We start from the raw sequence: 17,217 nt of genomic DNA on the forward strand, positions 1-17,217 counted from the left end.
TGACTCCCCATCAGAAATTATCTCCAAGTTTACATATAAGTTTAATGAGATCCCAATAAAGATATCAAGTTCCCCCTCCCCAGAGAACTATATAAGTTGATCCTAAAATCAAAAAATTAGTAAGCATCAATAGCTAAGAAAGCCCCAAAAGAGAAGAGTAATAGTGGTATCCTTATTAGATTACAAAACAAAAGTTTAAACAAATAATGGGGTGGGGGCACCTGGGTGGTTCAGTCAGTTAATTGATCAACTCTTGATTTTAGCTCAAGTCATGATCTCTGGGTTGTGGGATTGAGCCCCACATTGGGGCCTTGTGCTCAGTGGGGAGTTTGCTGGAGATTCTTTCCCTCTCCCTCTGCCCCTCCTCCTGCTGGCACTCTAAATGAATACATACATACATACATACATACATACATACATAAAATCTTAACAAAAAATAACTACTTGAGTGTGTTAGGGGATAGGCATCAACTTGAATGGGCTATAACTGGCCAAATCTGGAACAATTTACACATCAAAAAGGATGAGTATAATTAATTGCAAGATTACAATAAATAAATATTTATGAGTCCATTCAAATTTTCAAGAAAAAGGAGGAAAAACAAAAAGAGAAAGAAAAAGCTCATTTATCACCATTGGAGAGAACTATTAGATAATACTTTTTCTATGAATATTAGTAATTAAAGGGAAAGAATTAAGCATTTGCCTTCCTTTTCAAGGAAAAATGATAGTTTATTCCCAGTTGATATGGGCAGTTATTTTTTTAAAGAAAAATGCCATCTAATCAATGTGGGAGAAAATATGGAATTAGAAAATTACTTCTTTGCAGCTCAATACAACAACTGATTCAGTACAAGATCATCCACGAATATTGAAACCATTGGGTTAAAAAATTGTTGAAGAGACTATTCACTTGCTAAAAAGTACTCAACAGCATGCATAGGGGAAAAAATGTGCTTTTACAATGGAGAGATCTGGCTGTCAGCACCTAGCCAAGGATTTAACTTATTATCAGCAGTAATGGGACAAATTGTACTTCCTGTTTTGCTTTTTTTTTTTTTTTTTTTTTAAGATTTTATTTATTTGTGAGAGACACAGAGAGAGAGGCAGAGACATAGGCAGAAGGAGAAGCAGGCTCCATGCAGGGAGCCCAATGCAGAATTCTATTCTGGGACTCCGGGATCACAACCTGAGCCGAAGGCAGATGCTCAGCTGCTGAGCCACTCAGGTGTCCCTGTTTTTTTGTTTTTAAGTAGGCTCCTTGGCCGGTATGGGGCTTGAACTAATAACCCTGAGATCAAGAGTTGCATGCTTTACCAACTGAGCTAGTCACATGCCTCTATACCTGTTATAATGGACTATGAAGCAATATGTATGAATGGTTTTTGCCAGTGTGGACTGGAAAATGAGGGTAGCAGCGTCCAATCTGACCCCATAGTTTGAGAAGTGTGAGAATGGCACTTAGGTCCCATTGGGTAGTAATGGTTGTTTAAAAATGAAATTCAAGTATTATTTTTGCTTCATTTTACGTGTATTTTTTTTAAATGTCTACTAAGTTGTTATGTCACAAATGCTTATTAAGTTGTTTGGCCTTACTTCCTTTATAAATAAAACTGTTAGGTATTTCTTTTGCCCAAGAATGCTGTGAAAAAAAAATTAATGAGCCTCAGTTCCATGATCAATCAATATAATCCCTCCCTTGAATACATCCTCAATTTCTTTGCCTTTTCTCTGTGCATTATACTTGCTTTGCAAAACCCCTACCCTGGTCAAATCCAACCCACTGCTTCCCCTGTGCCTGTACCCGGGCACCTGGACCTAATACAAGACTTCCTGACTGCCTCCAACCCTACTTTCCATGCAAGAGCCAGAGTGACTTTGTGAAGTCACTTTATCAGCTAAAACTCTTTATGATTTGAGGTGCCTGGCTGGCTCAGTTGGAAGAGCAAGTGATCTTGGGGGTCTTGAGTTCAAGCCCCATGTTGGGTATAGAGATTATTTAAATAAATTAAAACAAACAAACAAACAAAACTTGTGGCACCTGGGTGGCTCAGTCAGTTAAGTGTCTGCCTTGGGCTCAGGTCATGATCTCAGGGTCCTGGGATGGAGCCCCTGCATTGGGCTCCTTGATCAGTGAGGAGTCTGCTTCTCCCTGTCCCTCTGTCCTTCCCCCCTCTTCCTACTTGTGCTCGCTCTGACTCAAATAAATAAAATCTTTAAAAACCAAAAACCAAAACCAAACAAAAACTTAAAGCCAAACAAACCCTTCAATGATTCATTACCCTTAGGATACAGTCAAAACATTCATATACTGTAAGGGGCCCTTTATGCTCTTGCCCCTACTTGCCTCCCTAACCTCCTTTTTTCAATATACCCCCCACCTATATCCCTCTGTACTTTGCAGTTTCTGGAATCTTCCCTGTTCTCTTTCTCTCCTTTGCCTTTGCACATGGTGCCCTCTCCATGGAGAGTGGCATTCCCATAGCCAACTCTACTAGTATCTCGGTCTTTACTGAGATGTCCCTCCCTCTAGGAAGCCTCCCTGACACCCATTCTGTGTTCCCATAGAACACTTTCCAGTGGCAGTCCTGAACCTGTACTGCTGGTGCCTGTTTAAAGATTTGCCTCCCTTTCTACCCTGGAAACTTTTCACAAGCAGGAAGTGATTTTGTTCTTTATTAACCAAAGAATGAGTGGCATTCAGAATGCTCATCATTACTAATTGTTGAATCATCCTGAATTTTGTGAACTATGTTATTTAAATATATATACCTGTCCATGGTCTCTTTTTACTCTGTAAAAACAGACAATGTGTTTAGATGAATTAGGTCTTGGTAAACCAATTCTGGTTCCAAATTCCTTTCTAAGTTTCTGTTTGTGCTCATTCTTCCTTGTTATTATTTCATCTTTCAGCATAATGTGCTGAATGCCTTACAACCATCAGCATGATGGTTCTTTCCCATGAGTAAATCACAGGAGTTATTGTGTGTATATCACCCAAGGGACTTGAGTACAAATCTCTGTTTTAATGGTTTCATGTTCTTATTTTCTGTTTTTGGTATTTGAGAGACTAGATGTGGATGTTTTCAAGGAAAGTTTACTGCCAGATACAGAGGTTAAAGGATAAGAGCCATGTCCTTTCCCAGGGCTATCCTTGCAAGTGTCTGCACTTTCATAGGCCCTTTGAGATGTCAGTAATGATAGAAATCTCAAAAATAAATTTTAATGAAGCTCAAAAAAAAAAAGTAATAAGGTAGAGTGCCCCAAAACATCTCCCAAGTGTGGGAGTCCAGAGTGGCTCTCTCAGTTGCATTACCCAAAGGTCAGGCCAGTTCCCCTCAGACTGGGAAAGATGGTCCTCATGAGAATACATGGCAGTAAATGAAGGATGAATGTAGATGACTGGACAAAATTGAAATAAAAGGCTCTTCAGACATTGTTTAATATATTATGGGATAGCATGTAACAGAATATTCCAGAATGAGCAAAAATAAAACTGACAAAATTATATGAAGGATTCTAGAGTTTGTATACATTTTGTTTTAAATGTAGTTTTCGGCTCTCTTTTTATTCTATTTTTATGTAAGGAGCAATGTGATTTTTTTTTCTTTCTTAGCAGAGGCTTTCTACTAGTTAGCACTGAAATGCAGTCACACCATCCTACCATATTTTATAAAGGTGTTGCCAAGGTCAGTTAGCGCAATGTGTTTCTTTCTTGAGAAAAAAAAAAATCTCTAATAGGATTGAGTGGGAAAGGAAACTGCAGTTGAAATACAATAGTACATTTCCTGTAGATTTCTCAAGTTTTTTTCAATTTGAAAATCAAGTTTTGCCATTTTTTGTGAACAATGCTGCCATTTAGAGACACTCATTAAAAAATAGTAAGAGGTTACTACTGATCTTCTGTGAGATCTCAGCAGATGAAGATTACCCTTAGTTGCAGTGGGCAATTGATTGTGAGCCTGCTGAAAATACGCAATTTGTACTAAATTATGACGTCTCAGAAAAACATACCACTTGATTTTGCTGGGTTAGAGACAATACCGGAGTTACAGTGCATCTATAAGTCTACAAAATGGCAAAACCAGAAAAGGCTAGGATAAAAGAAACAAGTCATTCGAATATTCTCTGAATTACCAATAAATCAGTCTCAGCTCCGCAAAATCAGTTTTCCAAAGAGTACCGTTTCCTAAGTACGTTCAAACTCTTCAAGTATCTTAGGTAAGGGACTAAGGGAAAGAAAGTGTTGGGGCTTTGCACCGAGGGTCGCTTCATTTTGCTCATTACAACAATAAAGACTATTATGATAGTAACGTGGGATCTCTTGGCAAAGCGACACTGCCAAAAAGGGGGGAAATGGTCCTTATGGAACAATTGTCTTTTGCCGCAAGGCCTTCAATTAAGATTGTATTTAAGCATACACAGCATACGACTTCTTTTTATTTTTTTTATAACGATAGTTGAAAATCGCTTTCGAGTGTCACCCCCGCGCTGCACGTGGGCTGGGCCACCCGCCGTCGCTCTGCGAACACCCAGGTGCCGTCCCGGGCGGAAACTCACAGCGCCAGAGACCGCGCTGGCGTCCCTGCGGGCGCCGGCGACACATCGCCTCAACTCCGTGGCGCAGTGTCCGTTCCCGCTAACCTACGAGGGCCGTGGTTCTCGGTCGCTCCCCGACACAGCGAAGTGTCGGCTCGCGAGCGTCCCCTTCTCCGCTAGATGTCACTGCAAATCAGTCGCTAGCGGAGAGGGGCACCGGGTTTCAGGTCGTCTTGAGGCACTACAGGGTTTTAAGCGTGGTCGGTCTCCTCCCGGGCTGGGGAGTGCCTCGCGGGACGGGGGCGGGGGCGGGGGCGACCCTCGGAAGCGCAGGCAGCGCCCCCTCGGCGGCCCGAGGCGACCGGGGCGCGGCGGCCCGAGCGGGAGGCCAGCAGGCTGCGCGGTTGCAGGGCCGCCCTCCGCGCCGCGCTCCTCTCCGCCTCCGCGAGCGAGACGGTCACGTGCCGCGGAGGCGCTGCCCCCAGCGGGCGGCGGCGGCGGCGGCGGCGGCGGCGGGAGGGCGGGGGGCCGGGGGGGCGGGGCCGGCCGCCGCGGAGCTCCGAGGCGCGGCGGCCGCGGGGCAGGGCGGCCCGGGGCGCGGCGCGGGGTGAGCGCGAGCCGGGGCGGGGACAGCGGCCGCCAGCCGCGCGCCTCGGGCCGGCCGGCGCGCGCGGGGGGGCGGGGCAGGGGGCGGAGCCAGGGCGCGCGGGCGCGGAGGGGGAGGGGGAGGGGCGGGGCGGAGCTGCGGGGCTGCGGCGCGCGCGCCCGCCCGAGGGAGGGAGGGGCGGGAGCCGCGGCGGAGCGCGCGCAGGGCCGGCCGCCGTGAGCGTGGGGCGAGCGTGGGCCGCGGCGCGGCTGGGTGACTCCTTCCCGCGACCCTCCTCTCGGCCCCCGGCGGGGGCGCGGTGCGGCGGCCGCAGCGGCGCCGGAGCCCGCGAGGCCCAACGGGCGGCCGTGCCCGGGCATGGTGGCCCGGGGCAACGCGGAAGGTGAGCGACCCCCGGGCCGGCGGCGGGGTGGGGGAGGGGTGGGACCGGACACGCGTCGCCCGGAGGCGCCGCAGACCCGCCCGGCGGCGGCCCGAGCGCGGACGGCCCGAGGCGGGGCTGGGGAGGGCGCGCCGGCCCGGGCGCCGCAGGCCGTCCTCTCGCGGCCTGGGCGGCCCGCGGCGTCCCCGAGCGCGGCAGCCGCCGGGTTATGTAACGCGTGACCTCCCCTTCCCCCTCCGCCATGGCGCGGCCGGCCGGGCGCCGCCGACCCCGCCGCCCGCCGCCCGCCCGCGGCCGCCCCGCGCCCGCGAGCTGCCCGGCGGCCCTTCCCGGGTGCTCCCGGGGCCCCGCCGGCGGACGCCACCCCGGCCCCGCTCACACCGCGCCGCAAACTCCTTCCCCTGCGGCGGCGCCTGGGCCGGCCATTGAGCGCCGCGCCATTCATTCGTGCGCGCGTTCGGCCGCGGGTTCGTCGAGCGTCGCCGGGGTCCCCCGCCCGCCTCCCGCCTCCCGCCTCCCGCCTCCCGCCTCCCGCCGCGCCGGGCCTCTCCGCCCCCCCGGGGGTCCCGACCTCGGCGTTGGACTCTCCGACGGCGGTTTTTATTCACTTAGTTTTCCCTGTTCCCGTAGCGTGCAGGGCACCCTTCCCCAGCTGTCCTTACAAGTGCCCTTTCCACACTTCCTCGGCATTGAGATGACCGAGCGAGCCCCTGTGTGGACCCAAGGGGGCCTTTCCCTGTGTATTTCGCTGCTCTTACTACCCAAACCCGGTCTGTGAGGAAATAAAATACCTGAATATATCACACCTCAGTTGAGCCCCCCCCCCCGCCCCTTGTTTAAAATAAAATAATTACAGATGGTGTAAGTTTATGATTTCTGTCGGTTACCCCTTCGCAGGGCATGTACAGAGATTTGGCAATGGTATCGTTTAGACGGGCACCTCCTGTAAAAGGACCTGTAACTAACTTTTAAGGACTTTTATGTAACGGTTCTTAATTCTGTGTGTCTGGTCTCTCTGGCCTCCCCACTTCAGTCTCGGGGGATTGGCCGTTTCTTCTTTAGGATTGGGCACACCGTGACGCTGGTTCTTGCTGGGAGTACGCAGAGGTCCATCCTGCGGCGGTCCGGTCCACCTGCTCTCCAGATTTCCCATCTCTGCTTCCCCACGAGCCTTGTCTTAGCCGGTGCAGGTGCTGCGAGCAGCGGTTCCCCCGTTAGGTTTCCTATGCTGGACTCTTGGAGGTTCACCTCGCAAGGACCCCAAGTCCCTAGGAGGACCTCCACTCAGCTCTTGTTTATCTGCCACTCAGATTCTACATGTGTCATGTCGTGATGATTATCTTTTTGTCGGTGTCCTCTTTTTCTCTCCATCCATTCCAAACTCGTCTTTTGTCATTGAACTTTCATTTTATAGTAAACAATGTGGTTAAGATTTTTTTTTTTCCTAAAAAGACAGGAATCACTCTTTTAGGATTAATGCTTATGATACCCCAAGTGGAAAATAATTTTTCCAAATTAATGTGTTTGAGTTGGTAGGATCACTCCATGCAAACTCCGTTTTGCTGAAGAAAAAGAAACCCCGTCCTCACGAGCAACAAGTTCATCATTAATAAGTTGGGAATACTTCATATATTTGATAGTTCTTTGACAGTTGCTGTAGTGGAAAGATCACTTTAGAGATACACGTAGACTTAAATTCTGGTTTATTGGCTGTGTGACCTTGGACAATTTAGGTTATTAATATTTGATTTTTTTCCTTAGGTGTAGTATGAAGACATTATTTTCTACCTTGAGTAGCTAAGGATTAAACGAGTCTTTAAAAAATGTAAGGCATCCAATGAGTACTTGGTACACAGTGATGCTCAATAAATACATATTCCCTTTGGTATACTTTTTTTTATTGCAATTCACAATCTAGAATGAGCCAGCATATGCTGGAAACAAAACATGAGAAGAGAGTTGATTAGAAGAGGTGCTAGGTACTTCTTGTCTCCAGGTAAATGAGTGAGCTCTAAGCTAAACATTAGTAAAGCTCTTTCTGCTTCTCAAGAATGTAGGCATGTATGTGGCATGTTATACATTATAGAATATTGAACAGGACACATAAATGAAGGAAGTCTGGTGGTTTTTTTTTTTTTTTGTTTTTTGTTTTTTGTTTTTTTAGAGAGTGAGCAGGTGAGCAGGGCTGGGTAGGGTAGCAGAGGGAGAGGGAGAGAGTATTAAGCAGGTTCCACTCAGGGTTTGATCTCACTACCCTGAGATTGTGACCTGAGCTGAAATTAAGAGTGGGACACTTAACTGAGCCGCCCAAGTCCCTCCTGAAGAAAATATGTTCTAATCTTTTCCCCCCTATATATAAGCGCCAACTGAACCATTAACTTGGATATTAAAAAAGAATCTGATTTTTTCCAAGTCAAGTCAGGAAGAGGGGATGAAGATGACGGGAGGAAGCATATTTTAAAAACACTCTTTTAGAAACAATTGAGTCCATGGTCTTCTTTTAGTGTCTCATCTGCTTGAAAACCATGAATCCTAGTCTGAGTTCCAGTACTTCTTCCTTAGGCTGTTGTAACAGTGCCTCCCTGATATCCCCGTTTCTCTTGCTTTTCTTCCTGACTGATCCCCACATAAAAGAGTAATTTTTTTATTTATTTGTTTTTTTATTTTATTTGACAGCACTCACGTGTGCCCTCAAGGATGAGCACGGTAAGGGGCAGAGAGAAGGAGAGGGACACGCAGACTTCCCGGTGAGCATGAAAAGGAAAAAGGGAGGGCTGGGTCCTAGGACCCTGAAATCCTAACCTGAGCCCAAAGCAGCTGCTTAACTGAGGAGCCACCCAGGCGCCCCCACAGCTATTTTTTTAGCTACATAAATCATACTGTCATTCTTGTGCTCAAAAGCCTCTGAAAGCTTCCTGTACCCTAAGTATTGAATCAGAACTCTTTGCTGCAGCCTCTCGGGACATTACGTGATTTGGCAGCTACCAATCCTAAGTGGACCTCTTACTGTGTGATTTTTAATCACCCTGCCCCAGCCCCCTGATCCTTTTGCCATTTTTTGAACTATCAAGCTGTTCCTACATTAGGGGTGTAAAACTTGGCTGTTCTCTTAGTTGAGCTACCCCTTCCTCCTCGTGGTTATCTTGCCTTTATATCTTCTGTTTTCTGGTCAGATGTCATCACCTCAGGCCTTCCCTGATCCCTTTCGTCTGCCACTTTTGATGCTTTCATTTTTATTTTTGTTCATAGAACTTATTGCTAGGTGAAGATACACTGTTTACTTATTTACTACTTTTCCCCATAGACTTGTTTGCTCCAAGGCCTCTCTCCCACTAGAGGGCGGGGGCCTTGTATGACTTGTTCTCACCGTTGTGTCCCCAAAGCTCAGAATTCTTCCTGGCACACAGTAGGTGCTCAGCAAAGCTTGTTACATGAAAGAATGGTATGCAGAGTTTAAACTCTGTTATGGAATCAGACAGGCTGGGTCAGCATCCTATCTCCTACTATTTACTCATTCTGTAGTCTTGGGCAAGTTAATATCTTTTGGTGCTTCGGTTTGCTTCTCTGTGAGATGGGGACCATATGTACCTTTTAGGATTGTGGTGAGTAATAATTGAGTTAATATACGTTTGGTGCTTAGAACAGGGTTATTTTGTAGTTTTTAGAAACAGTATTTGAAATTAGCTTGGAATCACTTAGGATTTTGTGTTTTTGCAGGAGACAAAGGCATAATCATTGAAATTTGTATTTTGGTGTTATTTTTGGCCACCAAAGTCATATGTATGGACCTATTTAAAAACATTTTGTGGATGCCTAGAATGGATTAAAAAATAAACTGTTGGGACGCCTGCGTGGCTCAGCAGTTGAGCGCCTGCCTTTGGCTCAGGGCGTGATCCCAGGATCTGGGATTGAGTCCCACATTGGGCTCCCTGCGAGGAGCCTGCTCCTCCCTCTGGCTGTGTCTCTGCCTCTCTCTCTGTGTGTCTCTCATGAATAAATAAATAAATCTTAAAAAAAAAAAAATTAACTGTTGAGGATGGCAACTAGTATTGGTCTTAATGTGGAACTCAGTTTTTTCATTTTCAGATCTGTGGAAGATGCTAGGAGAGATTATCTTAGCAGCTGCCCACCAGAGTAGCTTTTACATATTTCCCTTTGAAGTTCTGCTGGAGATAGGACTGTGGCGATGAAAGGACTTGCTGGAGGCTGAAGATGGAAAACCCTTGAAGATCCGGTTGAAGGATGAGTCCCAGAGTATTTGGGAAAGGGGAAGTGTTTTATCATCTTTTGTGTTCAGTTTCTGTTATTTTTCTTTATGGGTTTTCCCCCCAAAATTGCATTTGGTTCTTAATTAGAGCTTATAGTGATCCAACTATACTTTATATATATATATATATACATATATATATTTAAGATTTATTTTGAGAGAAAGAAAGTGTGTGCGAGTGGGGGAGAGGGATAGAGAGAATCCCAAGCAGACTGACATGGGCCCAATCTCATGATTCTGAGATCACAACCCTGAGGTCATGACTGAAGCCAAAACCAAAAAAGGGGCACCTCAACCAATTGCGCCACCCAGGTGCTCTGACATTGCATCTTTTTTTTTTCCCCTTTTCTTTTTATCTTTTCAAAATGTGATTTAGTTTTTTCCTTAATGTTTTATAGAAATTGAGAAGAAAGAATTAATGGGGACAGACACTAGATATAACAATTGATACTTTGATCTAATGCAACTTGGAATTCTTAGAAACTAAGTGTCCCTGTAGTAACCGCACTTGCTTGCTTCCAGTTATTTCTACTTAGGCCACATATCTTTAGTAAAGTGCCTCTTTATAGGAACATGTTTAATTTCTTAGTCTGAACTTTAACCAGTAGGATCCTATCTGTGGGCCCTAAACTTATGGGAAAAAATCAAAATGTTGCTTCTCTGTGTAACATTTGTTCGAAAATTTAATAATTGCTAAGTTACTAAACATTATGTCAGGCCCTTTGCTAAGCCAGTGTCTCATTTAATATCCATAACCACTCTAAGGTAGGCACAGTTACAAAGAAACAGACAATGTTCCTTGGAGCCAGACACACAGGTAAGAAAGGAGCTAGGATATCAATCTATTCCTACCTCATTCTGTAACCCAGGGTCATAACCAGTTTGCTCTGAAGCACTTTTTTTTTTTTCTGAAGCATATTAAAACAAAGTTTCTGTTTGGAAACTTGTTATTATGTTTTATCATGTTAGTTTGTGTGTGGTGTTGCTCTAACTACAAGTAGTTTCATTGTTTGTGGCTAAGTTTTTTTGTTTTTGAAATTAACCCATACTTAAATACCTATATATTTTATTATAAGTGAAGAATGTTTTGATAGGCAAAATCATTTTCTTTTTCATTACAGAGTTACTGAAACAAGTCAAAGCATCTGTGTTGTGGAAGGTCAGCTTTATAAATAGTTTGAAAAGTTTTGCATATAATAGATGTGATTTAAGAAAACATGGATATTTTTCAATTTGCTTAAGGCTAAAATTTCAGATGGCAAGTAAACAGTAAAGTTAATGATTATGAAGTAGATCTTTATCATTTTAATAAGGAGGATATTCAGTCAGAATATGTTTTCTCATGTAGTCAGGTAGTTGCCTACGCACACAGGATAGTTTGAGTAATTTTTTTAAGTTTGTTTGTTTTAAGAGAGAGAAAGCTTGCATACACACAAGCAGGGGAAGGGGCAGAGAGGAACTTCAGCAGACCTCTAGCTAAGCGCAGATTCCCCAAGTGGACTCTATCTCAGGCCCCTGAGATCATGATGTGAGCTGAAACCAAGAGTCATGCGCTTAACTGAGCCACACAGATGCTCCTAGTTAGAGTAACTTCTAAAAAATATTTTATTTCCTTATTTTGAGAGACCAAGAGTGAGTGTCTGTGTTTTAGGGCGCTGAGCAGGAGGAGGAGAAGAACCAGAGGAGGAAGCAGACTCCCTGCTGAGGTGGGGGAGCGGGCTTGATCCCAAGACCCCAGGATCATGACCTCAGCCCATGGCAAACACTTTACTGAGCCGCCCAGGCACCCCTAGCTTGAGTAACTTTTTAACTTTAATTTTATTTTTTAAAAATTTTTTTATTTATTCATGAAAGACACAAAGAGGGAGGCAGAGACACAGGCAGAGGGAGAAGCAGGCTCCATGCTGCCCGATGTGGAGCCTGATGTGGGACTTGATCCGGGGTCTCCAGGATCAGGCCCAGGCAGAGGGAGAAGCAGGCTCCATGCTGCCCGATGTGGAGCCCGATGTGGGACTTGATCCGGGGTCTCCAGGATCAGGCCCTGGGCCAAAGGCAGGTGCCAAACCACTGAGCCACCCAGGGATCCCCTTGAGTGGATTTTTTTTTAATTTTTAATTTTTTTTTTAAATTTTTTTAATTTTTAATTTTTTTTTTTTTTTTTTTTATGATAGTCACACACACACACAGAGAGAGAGGCAGAGACACAGGCAGAGGGAGAAGCAGGCTCCATGCACCGGGAGCCCGATGTGGAATTCGATCCCGGGTCTCCAGGATCGTGCCCTGGGCCAAAGGCAGGCGCCAAACCGCTGCGCCATCCAGGGATCCCCCCTTGAGTAACTTTTTAAAAGTCCATTCTGGTGTTGTGGCTTTATGGTTGAATTAAAGATTAGGTAGGGTGGGGGAAAGTTGATTGTCATGTGAATGATTATTTGAATCCAGTGTCTGAAAAACCAAAATGTTTCTTAGTGGCTTCAGTTATTCCTGATTATAACCAAGGCTAAAATGAACTTTTTGAAGATTTAGTCAGAAAATAGCTGAATCTTATATTTTTCTAAACTCCATCATTTCTACACTTGAGATTACTAAGAATGAACTTGATATATTTTTATCATTTAGGCATTTGTCTTATTATTTATATTCCTTTCCCTTTTAAATGTTTTTCATCAGACTTCTGAATTTTATCTTAAAATAAGTTCTATTTAAGCATTTTTCCAAAAAATTAAATCGGACAGTCCTGAATTTAAAAAATATTTTAAGTTTCTTCCTTAATATTTTTTTATTTTTAAAAAGATTTTATTTTATTTATTCATGACAGACACGCAGAGAGGCAGAGACACAGGCAGAGGGAGAAGCAGGCTCCCTGTGGGGAGCCCAGTGTGGGACTCGATCCTGGGACCTTGGGATCACAACCTGAGCTGAAGGCTCAGCTACCCAGGTGTCCCTCTTCCTTAATATTTTTGAGAGCATAACCAAAAAAGTCCTTTACTCTTTGTAATGGTTTATGCCTTAAAAAGTGCTTTCCCTTGGCTTTTTCTCATTCAGTCCGTATAGGAGAGAGATGAAACTGTATCCTGTTGTACAGCTGCCATATGATTCTGGCATTAACTACCCACGGTTAGGGCAGACATTAGATTACCCACTCTAAGCTCAAGGGTTTCCAGGCCACCTGTACTTATGACCAACTGGCTACAAATTTGGGAGTTCCCACTACTTCAGATTTGATAATTTGCTAGAGTGGCTCGGAACTCAGGAAAGTGCTTGCATGAACTGTACTTGAAATAATATTTTTATTATAAATGATACAAATCAGGGCAAGCCAAATGAAGAGATCCCTAGAAAGAGGTCCAGAAAGGTCCCAAATATGAAGCTTCCATGTCATCAGGATGTGTTATCCTCCTGCTACATTGAAAAGTGATTATCAACCAGGGAAACTCACCTAAGCCTTGGTGTCCAGAGTTTTTATTGGAGTTTTATTACATAGGCATGATTAATTGAATTATTGGCCATGTGGTGAATCAGTCTCCAGCCTTTTCCTCTTCCAGGAGGTCAGGTTGATACCATGTGGCTCAAAGGCTCAGCCCTCCAATCACTTGACTGGTCTTTTTTTTCTTTGATTCTTAAGATTTTTTATTTATTCACTTGAGAGCGAGGGAGAGCGTATCTGAAGCCAACTCTGCGCTGAGCACAGAGCCACACTCTGGGCTTGATCACACAACTGCAATATCATGATCTCATGATATGAGCCAAAACCAAGAGTTTGTTTTTGAGCCATCCAGGTGCCCTTTGCTTGACGGCCTTTCAAGTGTGGCTAGCCCTGTCTTGAAACTAAGGGCCCGCTAAGAGTTGTATGTTAATATAAAAAGATATCTTAGGGGCCCACCAAGGATAACAAAGACACTTCTATCAGTTGTGAAATTCAAAAGATTTAGAGTCACCATCCCAGGAATCAGGGACAAATGCCAGCCAAATTTTATATTGTACAATAATAGCTGAAGAAGTGTGAACAGACATTTGCCCAGTTTGTGACAGTTGAAACTAGAACATATTTCTGTAGTAGTAGCCCAGTGATCTCCATTACTAAAAATTACAACAAGTTGCATTTGAATATATTTATGTAGGTAGAAAGATTGCTTTCTGGTGAAAATTGTAACATTTTCTTTTATTGCTAAAATTGTGTTTAAAACCTGGGTCCATGTTCATTTGAGTTATATACTTACATAAATTGTGTTGTGAGTTTATAAACTACATACTTTTTAGTGTTTCAAAAGCTCAGTAATGTTGGCTGTGAAAGTTTCGTTTTTGGCATTTTTGAATTTGTAATTTTAGACTTAGGTTATTAGTGTTAAGTGAGAATAAATCTAAATATGAGGTGAGATTTTGTTAGTGATGTAGAGGTGTTGATAATTTATTGATTGGTTGTTAGTGTTGTAAAGTGTTTTTAGTAACTTAATTGCCATTTTGAATTTGAGCTCTCAAGTTAGTAGCTGTTCAGGTTTATAGTATTGAAGGTTGATAATGTTCTTTTGCGTATTGTTTATGCCCAATAGGAAATCTTATTGCTGATTGTTATGTTTAAAGGTTGTATTACATTCTGTTGGAACTCACTGAATGCTTCTCAGAAATAATCTATTAGCTAAACAAACTGTTTCATTGAGTAAGACCCCTAATGTTTTTTGTGGAATGCAGTATCCTATTTGGAATGTCATATCATCTTAAAAATTAGTGAGTTCTGTTGTTGGTGTTTTGAATACCTGATAGGGAGTTCTTGGCAAAAAACAAAGGGAAAAGAGGCTAGAAAGTTAAAACAAAGGCGATTTCTTAAACATTCTACTTCCTTTATTTTCAGTTGCAGGTACATTTAGTATAAGGACTTGCAAGAAAAGAGATTTGTAGCAGGTGGAACTGATAGCGTATCTACGAAATAGTGAGTTTGACCATATTTTTGAATTTCAGTTATTCAGAGGAATTTGTTTTTAGTTGTATGTCATTATGTGTGCCAGCCTTATCTTCTGAGTTTGGAGTTCTAATTTATTTAGGGATAGAAGACACAGGATGAGGACCTCTGCTAAGACGGGTTTATAGACAGGTTTGTAGATTAGGCTCAGGAGACAGAACTTCTCCTGGTCCACGTGCAAGCCACCCCCACCCTCCAGCATTTACATACACAAATTTATTCTTCATTTCCTAACTTTTACAAAGGTTCAAACTCCTTAGTATGACATTCAGAGCCTTGTGTTTTATTTCCTCAACTACCTTACAAGTTATCACTACCTCTGTCCATGTGTCAATCCAGAATGTTGCCTTGAATTTCTTTTTTCTTTCTTGCTTTTGGTCATGAATTTCCTTCTTCCTGAAATCCCGCCTCACCCTCTTGTGCCCATTAAAATCCTACTCCTTGTTCTTGGCGCATATCTGCCTCTTGAGTGAAGTCCTCTTGGATGGCTTCTCCAACATGAAATTTGTTGCTGTTTTCTCTGTGTGTTTGTTTATTCCTTCTTGTCACTGCCTTTGTAGTGTAGTTTTACACAGATCTTTTTGCTCTAATAGATAACGTTGGATTTTGGTTTATACTTTACTTCACTCACTTTGAAAATAAATTATAGTAAATGTTCTGTGAATATGGAGTAAACGGTTAGATCAGACCTGGAATTTGGGGAGAGGGAGTGCAAGGCACTGGATGGAAGAGATCTTACCTATAATCTAATCAGCATTTTGATCTGGTGAGTTGCATTTACTCCTGTTATTTTGAAATTCTTTCTCTTTGGTGTACATTATTGCAGCCTTCTTTCTATTTGATGTATACTTGATCTCCTCTGAACTCCTCCTTTACTTGTCTCTGTTTGCAATTACCACTCTAGATACACTGCAGGCAAAATCGGTGGTTCTCTCATTGTGTGCCCCAGACCTGCCACATCAGCATTTACTTTTTAGAAATGGAGATGCCTGGTTCCACTCCAGACCTACTGAATGAGAAATTTTGGAGTTGGGGCTCAGCAATCTTTGTTAAAAAATATTGTGGTGCATGCTCAAGTATGCGAACTACTGAAGATGCAGTCCTCTCTTCTTTGATATTATCTCCTTTATTCTCCAGATATGCTCTGTCCTTGTTACTAAACTTCTGTGGCCTTTGGAATCCTTGATTTACTGCAACCTTGAACTTTCCTATGGATAATTATTTGGCTTCCCTGTGAGAACATACCACTTTTTTTTTTTTAAGGTTTTATTTATTTATTCACAAGAGACACGGAAAGAGGCAGAGACACAGGTAGAGGGAGAAGCAGGCTCCATGCAAGGAGCCTGACGTGGGACTCAATCCCAAGAATCTGGGATAAAGCCCTGAGCCAAAGGCAGATGCTCAACCAGTGAGCCACCCAGGCATCCCTATACCACTTCTTAATGAAGATCACTGGCTTTTTATTCCTTCTAGACTCATTTTTAAATCATGTCTTCTGCAGAAGAACATACCTTTGTTTTCTTTACTTTGTAGCTTGAGCCTGCTTTTGGCCATGCTTACTTTGAGATGCATGTGGGACATCCTGGTGGAGATTTCTTTCTTTTTTTTTTTTTTTTTTTAATGTACTTATTTGACACACAGAGCAAGAACTACCGGGTGGGGGGGGGGGGGAATGGGTGCAGCAGGCAGAGGGAGAGGGAGAAACCGGAGTCCCTGCTGAACAAGGAGTCAGATGTGGGGCTTAATCCTAGGACTCTGGCATCATGACATGAGCTGAAGGCAGATGCTTAACTAACTAAGCCACCCACGTGCCCCTCGTAGAGATGTTTAATAAGCAATTGGGCCCATGGTTTGGAGTTTTTTTCAGAAAGTCAGGAAAATTGAGGGAAGGTGTTTAGAAATTAGTTGATTTCACTGTACCCTGGAGAATCAGAGAAGGCGGTTCTTTGTACTTTATTAAAATAGCGGTCTTCATTTTTTTTTCCCCTTCTATGGAAGTCTGTAATTACACAGAAGAAAATTTTAGTAATTCTTTTAGAATGCCTCTTTCAACTTGTATTCAGATGACTGATTTTATGAAATCAATCATATTTTTTATTTTTGTTGTTACAACAAAGAAGATGAGAGAAAATTTTTTGTTGTATTGAATCATTTGGGATAAAAACTTTTCTTTTAATAAGATCAGCCTCAGACTGGGACATTACAAACATTTGTTATATGTTTTTATTTGTAATATATCCAAATATTTTTCTTACACATCTCATTTTTCTCTGTAGTTTATTTAAATACTGACATTGTGTTAATGTCACTATATTAAATACTGACATAATATTAAAATGCTGAAATGTACTTCTATTCATTAGAGTACAAGGTAACCTGCTATAACAGAAACTTACAAACACAATGATGCAAAAAATAATGAAATTTTTCTTTTTCATGTAGTAGTAGGTAGGCAGTCCACAGTGGAT

The 17,217-nt window shown here is 43.3% G+C and overlaps 1 protein-coding gene across 2 annotated transcripts in view; it reads left to right on the top strand.

Moving 5' to 3' along the window:
* The first annotated feature begins 5,385 nt into the window (after positions 1-5,385).
* Positions 5,386-17,217, top strand: part of REV1 (REV1 DNA directed polymerase) — a 96,617-nt gene continuing 84,785 nt past the window's right edge. The window contains exon 1 of one of the 2 annotated variants that reach the window (XM_077915037.1): positions 5,386-5,528. The gene's annotated coding sequence lies outside the window, so the exon portion shown is untranslated. Of the gene's footprint in view, positions 5,529-8,257; positions 8,276-17,217 lie in introns of those variants that run through there. The other variant, XM_077915038.1, reaches the window with a different exon arrangement.

The sequence above is a fragment of the Canis aureus genome, chromosome 11 (genome assembly GCF_053574225.1).
Source record: "Canis aureus isolate CA01 chromosome 11, VMU_Caureus_v.1.0, whole genome shotgun sequence".
Taxonomy (NCBI): domain Eukaryota; kingdom Metazoa; phylum Chordata; class Mammalia; order Carnivora; family Canidae; genus Canis; species Canis aureus.